The sequence below is a fragment of the Micropterus dolomieu genome, linkage group LG18 (genome assembly GCF_021292245.1).
Source record: "Micropterus dolomieu isolate WLL.071019.BEF.003 ecotype Adirondacks linkage group LG18, ASM2129224v1, whole genome shotgun sequence".
NCBI lineage: Eukaryota > Metazoa > Chordata > Actinopteri > Centrarchiformes > Centrarchidae > Micropterus > Micropterus dolomieu.
This window is the reverse complement of record NC_060167.1, coordinates 35,609,712-35,622,605: the sequence shown is the minus strand read 5'-3', so window position 1 is coordinate 35,622,605 and position 12,894 is coordinate 35,609,712. Positions and strand designations below refer to the sequence as shown.

Sequence of the window (12,894 nt, the reverse complement as noted above, 5' to 3'; positions counted from 1 at the left end):
GTGAGTTTCCAGTCAAGAAATATTATAACACAAGTCTCTATCCAATGTTGCGTCTGCATTGATCTGGGTTTAAAATTAGGATCCATTAGGACCAGATTTAGATGAGGCTATACTTGAAGACGATAGAGAGGATTTAAGCTCACACTAGGGGTAGAGAGGAATTCATGTCTTCAAGCGAAAGTCCTCATTAGGTACAGAAGAAGAAAGAAGGCCACCCTCATCTACCCCAGGTGGAGGTCTCATCATTTCGTTGCGAGTGTAGTGACAAAGCCCTTCTCTTCCCTGTCACCCTATCTCACTTGCCAGGCCTCTTTCTCTGAGGGTCTTCTACATGCGGCTGCTTCAGCTCCACAGAAAGATGGGAAACGATACAGGAGAATGTGTGTGCGTGAATGCAGGCACAAGAGAATACTGAGAAAATGATAGCTGCGGAAAGTGTCAAGTGTTCAGTTAGGAGGACTGAAGACACAAAGACTGCATGTGTGCGGGATATGAGGACCAGAAAACAGATTGGACCATGAGAGAGGCCTTCTGGTAAAAGAGAGTGGTGAGGAGCCACTATTTCTGGAAGTATTTCCCCCCCTATGTAAATTCCCATATCAAAGTTTTCTGTAAATGTTATTTAATACTTGGTGTGTGAATCTCTCCTTACGATTCGATCCCAAGTGCTACGATGCGATCGGAAATACATTTATCGATGCATCAACACTGTCTCAATTCCTACTTTTACAGCCTGTGGGTTTTGTATGGAGTACTGTATGATACACTTTGGCTTGCTTTGTGATTCATGTCGTCTGATTGTTAACTAAGGTGGAGTGAGGTGAGTCATGTACTGAAAGACATGGGTCCTTTGTGAATGCAAACATGCCTGTAATGTTTTTGTGTAACATTGAATGACAACATTATTTACATTAAATGATGCTTAAATGGGTTAAATGTTATTCCTTCATATAGCACCTATATTTGAAGGAGGCTATATGTAGTTTTCAGGGTCCTCAAGAAGTGAGGTTTCCAGATGCAACCGCTACCTTCCCAAGCGTGTTTGTGCTCGAACTAATGAGCAAGCCAAAACAGAGACCGACACACCGGAGAAAGCATCACACAAAATGCTGGAAGCTCAGGTGAACTCCCACTGCAACGTTATAGTAATATTTCAACACTAATTACGACACTACACTAATCCATGCTTGTTGCCTGATAACGCTACATTGACTGCACTGAACCGACAACGTCTGCGTTAGATAGCCTGCCTGGCTTTTCAATAACTATTTGTGTATCTGTCACGGAGAGGCTCAGCAATGTCAGTGTTCTGACCCGATTTCTTCCGATAGGACGCAGCATAGTGGCTGTTCCAAGAGACAGAGAAAGCAAGCATGTCGTTCATTTTATTGTGAAGTTACAACCCATTCACAAATAGGCATAAAGTGAATATTTCGATTCTGCTTATTGGTTCCTAACTTTTTGACGATACTTGTCTGCCACTTGTAGAGAAACATCTTTGACCAGTCCAGTTGCCCTTGATTTTAACATTCTTGGATTAATATGGCCTGAATAACTGAGAACCTTCACAGAGATATATAGGACTTGTTTTTTAAAGTATTTTATTGATTCTTTTTTTCCCCTCAAGATTCCTTAATTGATAATTTATTAATCATTATTAATTTACTGTTTGATTCTCATATTTTACATTATTAATTATATATAATTATTTTAATTAAAAAATGTTTTTATTGAAATTCCTGAATTTTTAAAAAAGGTACTAGCTTGACAGGCAAGAACAACTAAAATACTTCTAAAAGTACTTTACTACTTTTATTCAGTACTGTAATGATGCTTCTGAAATAAAACTCAGACTGACGTGCACATTGTCTTTGGAAATATGACTCATGATATACAGTTATTAAACTTTTTCCCATGGACTGCTTTTTAAAAAGCAAACAATAATCACAATAAATCATCCTACTGAATCGCAATTTTAGGATATAGGTATATCATCGCAGGAGGGAGACAGTGCTTGTAAGTAAAAAACACCATATTTTCTGTCATACTGCACATTGCTGTAGCTCCTCTTTTCACCCTGTGTGTTAAACGCTCTGTTTAAGCTGCAGAGTGATACATCTCACTTCTATAAAGGTCTTTGTTGGGAGTTGCACATGCACAGTAGCTTGTTAAGGACTAGCCAATCAGAAGCAGAGCAGGGCGGGTCCTGAAAAGGTGGTAAACATGGCTTCGGTTCAGCTGGACATATTCCCGGATAACATGGACTGGAGCAAGAGTTTCAGAGTGGTGAGTTATTAATCTGTAAGACAAGTATCTTTCATCCATAAAGTCATAACTGAGCTCTGTCTCTACATTACAGGAACAACTTTATGTCCACTGACTGCCTGGAGGGTAGCTAGTGTTTGGAAGGGAGAGGAGAGGCAGCAGGTGCACATCTTGTCACTGTGTGTTTTTCCACTGGCGAGCATTATGACGTGTGTTACCACGTGACGCAACATGGTAACGGAAAAAAAGGCTGGACTACAAACAAGTGTTTTCAGGAAGTTCAGAGCAGAGTTTTCTGTGGAAGATGGGAACTCCCTTTGGGCTGGACTTTGGGGCTTTTTCACTTTGCATACCTATTGCATGCACAAAACAAAAAAGGAAAGGGAAAAAGCAAAAAAGCATAATATGACCTCTTTAAATGATGCTGCATCAAGATTGTTTTTTGTTGTTCCCCAAGAGAGGATGCTTAAAAATAACTAGGGACCCAACCCAGCCTGAGAGATGTGTTTATAATGGAAACCATACAGAATAAATTTAATACATTTTAAGAGCAGCAGAGATGTAGTCAGTACATCTAAGAGGCTTTGTGAAGGTTTCATCGTCCCACTACCATAATGATGTTGTTAAGGGAAATGGGACAAAAGGAGACCAGAATTGGTAGTCTCTGTTGGCTAATTATAAGGGGGTTTGCTGATAGTACAATGTCTGCAAGAGCTGGTCTGTCATGCAAGAGCAGGACCCTTGTTTAACAGGCAGAAGATCCACATTACAAGATCAAAAAAAACTGCATTTTAGATCCCTAACAATAAACAACTTCAATGCAAATATTGCCAATGTTTAGACCATGAGAGAACAACCTCAAGTGAAGAGACATGTTGAGTAGAGCTGAAAGATTCAGTGATATTTACAAATTCACTATTGCAAACATCATCATCGACGTGAATATTAAAGTCGCAGATAATGATCACTCAGATCACAAGAAAAGAGGCCGTTGGCCCAGGCGCCCGGTAAACTAAAACACAATAAAATTAATTTAAACAACCAACTTTAGTCCTCTGTAGTTCAAATGAAGAGTACATACCAGCGCTCATTGACTGGCAGATAATCATTTTTAATAGCCACAGCAAGTCCTCCACACGGCTATGAGTCTTGGCGTGCCGATGAAAGTACAATAAACAGGACAGAGCTCCATCAGAGGAAAGTGCTCCATATTAGGCGGCCCAGTGGATAGCACTGTGTGCTCTAGTTTCCCCCCACCATCAAAAACATGTTAAGTTCTCCAGTCAGTGCCACTGACCAGCAAAAATAACTTGTTTGCAGTTTAACAGGCATTTATCAAAGCTATCTTGAGCGGTGCAGAAACACGTCACTGAAGACAGAAAGAAGATATGAAGTTCTGAAGCCACCATCAACAAATCATTGAGAGTTTGATAATCCAAAAGAGGACTGGCAGGAATCAAGATACTAGGTCTTACTCCAGACTTATGTTTTTAAGATGAACTTGGCTCTATTGCCTTCTCTGCAGTTTTTTTTTGTACATCGGATTATGCTTTCTCCGTGCCACATACAGAAAACAGGTTCCACGGATATGTGTTACTGTACTCCGCCGTGGAGGATCTAATCAGGAGTGTTGTTTGGTGATCGTCCACCCAAGCAGTAGACTCAACATTTGAAGACAAACATAGCGATATAGCGCTAGAAACAAATAAAACCAGTCATCCAGCTGCAAAGCCAAACACAGGCGCCATGCCAGAACCGGAAGTGGGTAAACCATCACGTCATGTGTGCTCCTGGTTCAACACTGAGCACTCACACCATGAGCTTGTGGGGAATTTGGTGGGGGCACGCAGCGTACCCTGGTGAGTTAATAATTCACACTCTTACAGAGAACTTCACTTGCTGCTTCAAAAGGGATTTCAACACTCAAATCTATTTTACAATCCACAGCACTGCATGTATCTGGGTCTCCATTTACATATCTGAATAATGAACAGGCTACCCTGTCTAATTAAATCCTCTGAGAAATCCTGAGGAGGGTTATCACTGTTCTTGTTATCAAAGAAAATCCTCCGCTGAAAAACACAACCAAGGCTTTGCTGATTCAGATAATAGACACAAAGACAAGAGCTTCATCCTGTCCAGCTTGGGGCTTAGATTTGTAATGTTCATCGTAAGCAATATGCAGAGAGAGATCCGAGTGACCGGAGTGGACAGCCAGTCAGGCCTCTCTCCTCACAGGGACCTAATCAGTAGCAAAGAAAGAAACTAAGTCATCATATATTCATGGTGCTGTGACTTAAGGGGATTTCTTTAATCAGTCTGAAACTCTACATCAATATGCAAAAAAACAAAAACACCCCTTATGAGTTGTCTTTTAACTTTTATCTCAACATTTGTATGTACAAATGTACATAATCACTGCATGAATATTTCATGGAACTTTACTACAGCACAGACCAAGTGCACAGTATAACACAGAGCATGAGATTACCCATTTCATTTAAAGATGTATTTAAAGATCTTTAAATAACTTCCCTGACTACACTAAAACCGTATAATGTACTGTCCTCAGATATGTCATGTCCGCTATTTTCAGATATCCTACTGCATGGTGGTGGTATCTTGCAGGAGGGGCACCTCATATCAGATTCCGTGCCCATCTTTTATCCCTCCGCTCAGGGTTTGCACCACCAGCATATTGTCCCTAATCTTTGTGCATCTGTTGGCTCACAAAGCCCCATTAAACAGTGAGACCACTCTGATAAGGTTACTGACTTAATGCTCAGTGACTTAATTAAATTGAGTACTTAATCTGGCCACGGGAGAGGAGGACACCCCCCCGACCCCTGACTGGCAAGCTGAGTGTTCACATGTCAAGCCTCGGCTGCCCTTCCAAATAACCTGTACTTTGATCCCCTTTGGGGTGATCGTGCCCTCCAACAGCCAAGAAAACTGGTAGCAGATATGTTCACTACATGGATGACCCATCAGCTGACTTCACCTGTTGATGATTGATGGGTGGATTTTTCCTCACAGAGGAACAATGTTTCAACTTGCCAGTATGCTTCATCAGCACTGCTTATTGGACGGGCACATGAGGGAAGGTTGCCCTCAGGGCTTTCTGCAGAAGGCCTCTCTACATGGTTAGGGTTAGGGACCAAAAACTGCTTTGTCAGGAAAAAAATTAATTCAGAAAGCCCTGAAGGCAAACTTGAATGGTGGTTGAATAGTTTTGGAAACTCCCTCCAGCCACACCTTTCCAACATCAGAATAGGGAAGGTTGGATCCAACAGTTTCTTTAACTTTGACATTCACACCAACTGCACTCTGTGGTTGGCTAACTGTGCCGAGGTGAGAAAGAAGCAAGGGTTTAAAGTTCTGTCTTAAGTCCCCCCCGCATTCTTTACACACTTATTTCTTTCACTTTGCACAACCAAGTGCAAGATTATAAATGTCTTCAGGAGTAACCGTCAGAAAATATGCAATGTTCTCCCCATATCCAAATGATATCCCATCATCCCTCTTTATATGACGGGCAGCTTGTCACCCTAACTTCTGTGGTTGTAAACAGCTTTAAACACTTGATTTCTGATGCAGTCGGACAACACTTGTCTTATTAACTAGTTCTGTTTGAGCAAAACCCAACCTTTACTTTTCTCTATATCACATGTGACCTGGTATCTTGCAGTGACAGCTCTGTCCTGACTGTGCAATGTTCACAGATACTTATTAAATGGCCGGGCTGATGAGCTAGTGACCGGGCGCAGCTCATCAAACCCTCTGTCCATCCTCGACGTCTTCTCACCTGTTCCGTTTTCAGAATGACAGAATAAATGTCACAAGGAATGCAAAGCAAGACATAGCCCAGTTCCCTTATACTCTCAGACAACGTTTGCCCTCACACCTCACTTTGGATGATGACACGGGTTCACTAAAGTTTTGATTAAGGACATTTGTTTGGTTGGAAGCCGGGTAATCGTGAAAGGTTTTGACACCAGATGCCCCCTCCAGCTGCCAGACGCAGAAAACAAGAGCACACGACACCCAACCCCATTCACCTTTTGACCTTTAGCACCTTGACTGTGGCAGAATTTGTGAGGTGAATGTTGTTTATTGGAGAGGCACTTTACCAACTCTGTCATGAATCCTGTCTGTTAAAATGCTGAAATCTGTAAAGTTGTTTGCTACACAAGTTAAGTGAAATTAATTCCATGCAAGATATCTTTTTAGTTCAATCTTGAGAAATCTAAATATTGTTTACAACTTACCAAAGGCTTCGTCCAAAAGTGTGACTTACTCTATTACTATACTGCGTTATTCCACAGATACAACACAACACATGAAGACAATCAAGTGGACCTGAAATCCTTCTCTATGATTTTCCTTGAAATGCCATTATGTTTTTTTTTCCTCCTTCGTGTTTTAAACTGAAATGATTGAAACAACAAATAGTCCTCTTTGTGGATCTAGCAAGCATTTAAAAATCAACTTTTTCCATCTGAGGTCACCACAGGTCAAGCCTTTAAAGGTCAAATCTGCACACCATAATGACGGCATTTATACTATTTTCCAGACAACTCTGGTTCCTGGTGTCTGACTTCATCCAGGTGCAAGGAACAAGCTGGCTACTAGTTCTGCTAATAAACAAACAGTCATTCCCCTCAGGGGTAATGAAAACAAGGGCTAGTGTTCCACTTAAGTGTCAGAGACTCCACTTAAACAGCCTCTCTAATTGCATACACTCGTAATCTGACATGAATCACAACTTTAACTTCAGGAAGCAATGAAAAGCTTTACTTGTCTCACTTGACCAATGTTCAGTACCTGCAGCCTATCTTTACTGAAGAACTTGATAACTAGGGGTAGCCTAAATTCAACCCAAAATGAACCATGGTATAATGCTCCAGATTAACTTCTGGTGCAGCTACACTGGATCTCTACTGCTGTCAAAAATAACTTAATCCCCAAAACATGTTGGCCTTAGTAATGGTTAAAAATATGTATTTGTACAGATTAACTATATAGCCTAGAGATGTTTTTTTATTAATGTCATGAAGTGTTTTATCACAGGAAACCTAAAAATGCATTTCCATTTAAAAGTACGACAGCAGGCCCAAAGTCTGGGCACATCCTACTTTTCCCAATGCTACCGACAATGTGAAATAAATGAGCAATCATTATCGGGAGGAGTTATTCCATCTCATTTCCTGGCTTATACTAAGCCATCAATTATCTTATGAGGCAATAGGAGCAGATGGTTGTGGTTTTAGAAGGCACTAAACTGTGACTGAGGAGACCATCACCCATGGGACCTGAAAACACAAAAGGTCACACACACTCATAGGCAGCCCCTCTGAAGAACTGTCAGTAATGACACTTGTAACCATGTGTATATTGATAAACACAATTAAATACTGCACAAGTGACTGTGTTAAAAAAAAAAATATAACAGGAAGACCCGCATTTGACCTTTTATCTTATTACAGAGTACCATTATCAGGCGCAGCATGTTGATCACCTGGTGATTTCTTATTTCTTATATTAAGGTTTATGACTGGAAATGAGGCTTTTCAGGATGAATACTCAACACTGATTGGAATACAGTACTCACCTTTTATGAATTTCCCTAAATTAAATATAGTTCTTAAGATAGTGATAGTTATTTGACGCATAATTTCACATTGTGTTGTAAGATCTCCATGTATTTTCCGTGTACAGAATATCAAAGTAAAAGATAACTAAATATGTTTGTGTTCTGTATGGACAAACACAAGTAACGGGTTCCTCAAGGAAATAAAATGCAAGACATTTAGATGAGTTGGCGGCTTCTCAAAAAACTCGCCTCAGGTATATAATAATAAAACACTATAATTTAATTACACAATCCTCATACACCTAAATAGCAGTAAATCGTGATGTGTGCTATAGTGACTACGTGCGACTACTTCAATGTAGAATTCAAATCCTTTTGTTCGGGAGGAAATGTAGAAATAAAGCAGTGAGAAACCTCAACGTTACAAATGTCTATCTGAGTGATGACCCAGGGCTAAGTTAAGTCAACGCTGGCTGCGTACTCTGTTAAGTTAAGCAGCACTAATAACTTTGAGTCTTTTATCAGTCCACGCCAGTGTAATAATTTAACAGTGATAGCTATAGCCTTGGAGCAACGACGCCTAGAGGACAGTGCGCTGGATAAGTTAGCTAACTCAAGGGAAGCACACTGTTCACCAGTTATTGCGCTTTAGTGAGCTAACTTGGCGATAGCTAACGTAGCTAATATAGATTAATAAGCAAAAGCCTGAATGAAAACAAAGTGGGCAAGAGTCAAAACCATGCACACAACGATGTTTATAGTAAAAAGTTGCTCAAATAACGTCATGACTTCATTCATACTGCCGTTCACAAGACAGAAGCCCGGTCATGTGGAAGTAAAACAAGTGGAAAAACATACGCAGTTGTAATTTTAACTGAGATAAATAAGAACGAGAGGAGATTGTTCAGCAGAGGCGGACTAACGTTACACGGCCCAGACTTCCACTCACCTTGTCCCGTGTGCAACTCTTCAGTCACTTGCCCAAAACGCTGGTTTACTCTTCTTTACAGCCAAGCAAACACGTTTTCACTGCTTTCATTCAGAGTATCCAATTTGTCCGCAACCGGTGCTTCTATACGCAGACAAATTAGCCGAGACAGATAACGTTATTTCTCGAGGTTACGAGATCACAAATTCCATTGTCGTTCAGTCCAGACTTGCAAATTTCCTCTCAGGCATCTAACTTTCACTAGTTTACACTTCTAACGCCTTGGTGGAGGAGGGGGGGCAAATCAGTGCAGTTATTCCATGCAGTAAAAAGTAATGTTTGGTTTTTTTTCTTTCCTCTTGGATTCTCTCAGCAGGTTTCTTCTCCCACATGTAGCCGGGCAAGTGGTGGTGGGAACGGTTTGGTGATGCGCTCAGCGCCAGCTCTCCACAGGCGTAAAAAGGGGTTTGGCAAAGGGGATATATATCATGCTGCCTTCAAGTGCTCCTGGTATTTTCTAAAACCAAGCTATAATGTAAAGTTGCCACAGTAGGCCTGTTCTAAGTCGAACTTGTGGTACCCAGTTTGGTTTAAAATTAAATTAAATTAACTACACATAAAGTACGTGAAGAAGTAGATCAGTAAAATGTCTGGATTAATATTTTATTTTTGTTGCACACTCTCATAGTGTATGATTTGTGTATGTGTATGAACAGTCCTGATGCAAAGTGTAGTTACTGGCTGTTACAAATGTGGCAAATAAATGTTGTAATTTTCAATGTAATGTTCTAAGATGTGTGTGTTTCTTAACACCACTGATCTGTTGGATTTTTGCAGTAGACGTATTGGTTCTCAATCCAGATGTCCACTAAAGCACATCTCAAGGGCCATTGCAACACATTGCATAAGTATGGAAGGAAATGTATCAAACAAAATCTTCCTCACTTTGAAAACTGTAGGCTTTCTAAACAGCAACAAGTTAACACTGTCCAGAGAGAGCTTTGCTTGCTTTGCTTCACTCAATTGGATGTCTATGTGATCCTGATTATGTTATATGATCACATAGACACTTAGCAATCAAGCCAAGATAGCCTAATATTACAGTTTGACATAAATTCAGATCAGATTGAATCAAATACATAACAAAGGTCTGCCCTATTAGTTTCTGACTCTGGGAAAGTGGGAAAAAACAGTAACATTCCCCCGAAACAGTATCTCTTTTACCAAAGCACACACATTTAGGATATTCTATGTGATCTCCTTTTGAAAACTAATAATAATGTAATAAGTTATGTAACAATTTTTAACTTCCATTCACTGAGCCTCAGGTTTAATCAATCAATCAAACCATATTTGTGTAGCACCTTTCATACAGGTGACTGACAAGACAATGATAACAAGACAAAGACATACAATAAAATAGATAAAGACTATAATAATAAGAATAAAATAAATAGAGTAGAATAAAACAAAACAAAGACAAACAGAATCAATAAAAGGGATAAAAACATAAGATGAATAAATAAAGTAAATAATGTCTATAAACCATTCTTAATCAAAAGGCAGGCTGTGGAGGAGGTAGCCGTTAAGTTTACGTTTAAACACTGCAGACTGTGAGCGTAAAAGCTGTCACACCGAAGGTTTTAGTCCTGCACTTTGGAACAACTATGCTGTTAAACATTTATTGAATGATGTTGGTAATCAGGCTTCCACTGTGGTGTTGTCAATGTGTGCTGCCATGCACTGTAAGTCCAATATATCTGACAGTGTGTGAAGGCAGCATTAGCAGCTAGAGAGAAAAACTGGTGAATGGCAGACCTCTTCTGGCCAACTGAAGACACACATACAGCTGTCATGGTTTTATCTCCAAAGATTGTCACTTCACAGACCTCCGTTTAAATTAACAGGCTTACAGTTTTCCATTAAACTTCCTAACAGCAATAACAATGAGATGACTGTATGAAAGGGTGAAAGATATGATGTAAAAAATGATCATTTCAGTTTAAATTTGTCTGACATTAACTTATTAACTTATCTCTCTTAAGGACCCCTGGGGATGCACTTCCCCACTTTAAAGACAACTACATTTGAGTTTCTAAGCTCTGTATACCGTTAAGTCAGCGAATACGAGGACATGAAAGAAATAAGTAAATCCAGTGATTTCCTTCATATCTTCAAACAAGCACCAGTCCCCAGCTACAATGAAGCATGAAACAAGCATTCATTAAGCACTAAGCTGGCAGGACTCAAATTGTAGCTGTAAATATTTCCTGTGCTCCGTGATGTTGTTCAGAGTCCAGTCGTCATCTGTTACCCCGTTTACAGAGGACATGTCACGCTCTGAGACATCAGATGCATTTCAATAGAGACCACACAGAGATCACAAAACCCGCTGCACACACTTGTCAAAGAGGGTCTCTCTCCTGGTCTCTCTCCTTCTGTATTTTTGTCCCGTCCTGTGAAAAGAAGCCTTTTATCTCCCCTCTCTTAATTCTCTTGTTATGAGGACTGAAGCCTGATAAGCTACACTCACTTCAAAGATCACTCAGCCCAACCCACTATGCCACTCTTTATAACCAACCCCCCAGTTCAAAGACAAGACAACCACAGTGGGGTCTACTCTGCTCTTACAATACAATACGATCATAGTCATGATATTCATATATAAATACACATCAGCAGATATTGCAATCAAAACATTACACTGATCTGATTTTATCCTTAATATTGCAACAGAATTATGTCAGAGATCATATATCTTTGCATTTACAATATAAAGTAATATTTTTTATGTGTGTAATGTATTATGTGATGTATCTGAATTTTATATATTGCTAAATAATTGGTATGGCTTCATATTATAAAACTCTAATTTGCTTAAACTGTGATATCTCTGGATCTCAGCATTTCATGGATGAAAGACCCCTTACTGACAGAGCAGAGACGCTATACTAGTACATTATAGTAACCAGATATTTTCTTATGCATCAAGAGATTTGCACATGTATACAGTTTGTATGCGTACAGACAAGTGACAAATGAAAAGAAATACAACACATAAATAGTGTTTATAGGATGATCCCTATATGAATGATGAAACTGCTGATGGCTTTGGGCAGGACGCCATGAGATTATTGTTTTGCCTTTTTCCTGAATTTGTTCTTTTTTCAAGGCAAGCACCCAACTGCAATTTAGTGCAGGAGCACCATACTCTTTTTTTTCTGATGAAAAGTTTCAGTGCTCCTTGGCATCGATTCTCTTAGTGTGTGGAACTCTACTAGACAGAAAATCTCTCATCTGATGATGGTGGCAGAGAGTGCTGTCTGACATGTCGGTCCAAAATCTCAAAATGTTTTGCAATACCTGTTCTAAATACAATACCTGCATGTTGGGTAGGTATTTTTGTGGGAAACATCCTCTGACACACATAAAGGGATGTCTGTTGCAGTTCTTGTTTGGCATAAACCAACATAACTCAAGTGGAGTAAAGATAATCACACAATCAGTAGAAACTCCCAAATAACATTGTCAGAAAAAAAGTACACAGTGTTTGACTGTGAGCTTGAGAGAAGGAATTATTCCAGTGCATTAACAACATAGAAATTAGCTATTCATATGACAACAGACAGTCTAGAACATGTCAGAATTAAAGATTACAATTTAGAAGGGATGACTGATTCAAGGGTCCTATCAACACTTTTTTGATGTACTGTTATTCCCAGGAATTTTAGGGGGACCCTTGGTCTGTGTGACTGTTTGTCTGGATTTGTGTATGTTTCTCTGCACAGGCATGAATTCATAGCAGGGTGACAGAGAAGTGAGTTTGAGAAGCAGAAAAGCAGAGTGTGAATAGTGTGCCTGTCTGTCAGGAGCAGCACACTGTATTCATGTCCCTGTGAAAAACACTGAGCCATTCATTCCCAAAGGCCACACACACACACACACACACACACAGTTCTCAGTCACTCTGAGAACCTTTAGAGAGGAGAGAGGAGCTGGGCAGGCTGGGATGGGGGATGGAGGGTGGGAGGCTGGCTAGTAGGCGATGGATGGCTGGGGGAAGTGTGGGTAGGAGTGGGTCAGAGGGCAACCCCCCCCCCCCCCCCCA

The 12,894-nt window shown here is 40.1% G+C and overlaps 1 protein-coding gene across 1 annotated transcript in view; it reads right to left on the bottom strand.

The window, feature by feature from the left end:
• The window catches only part of plxnb1b (plexin b1b), a 107,459-nt gene extending 98,242 nt beyond the window's left edge, over positions 1–9,217 (bottom strand). The window contains exon 1 of the mRNA XM_046075156.1: positions 8,808–9,217. The gene's annotated coding sequence lies outside the window, so the exon portion shown is untranslated. The remainder of the gene's footprint in view (positions 1–8,807) is intronic.
• Between the last annotated feature and the right edge of the window lie 3,677 nt (positions 9,218–12,894).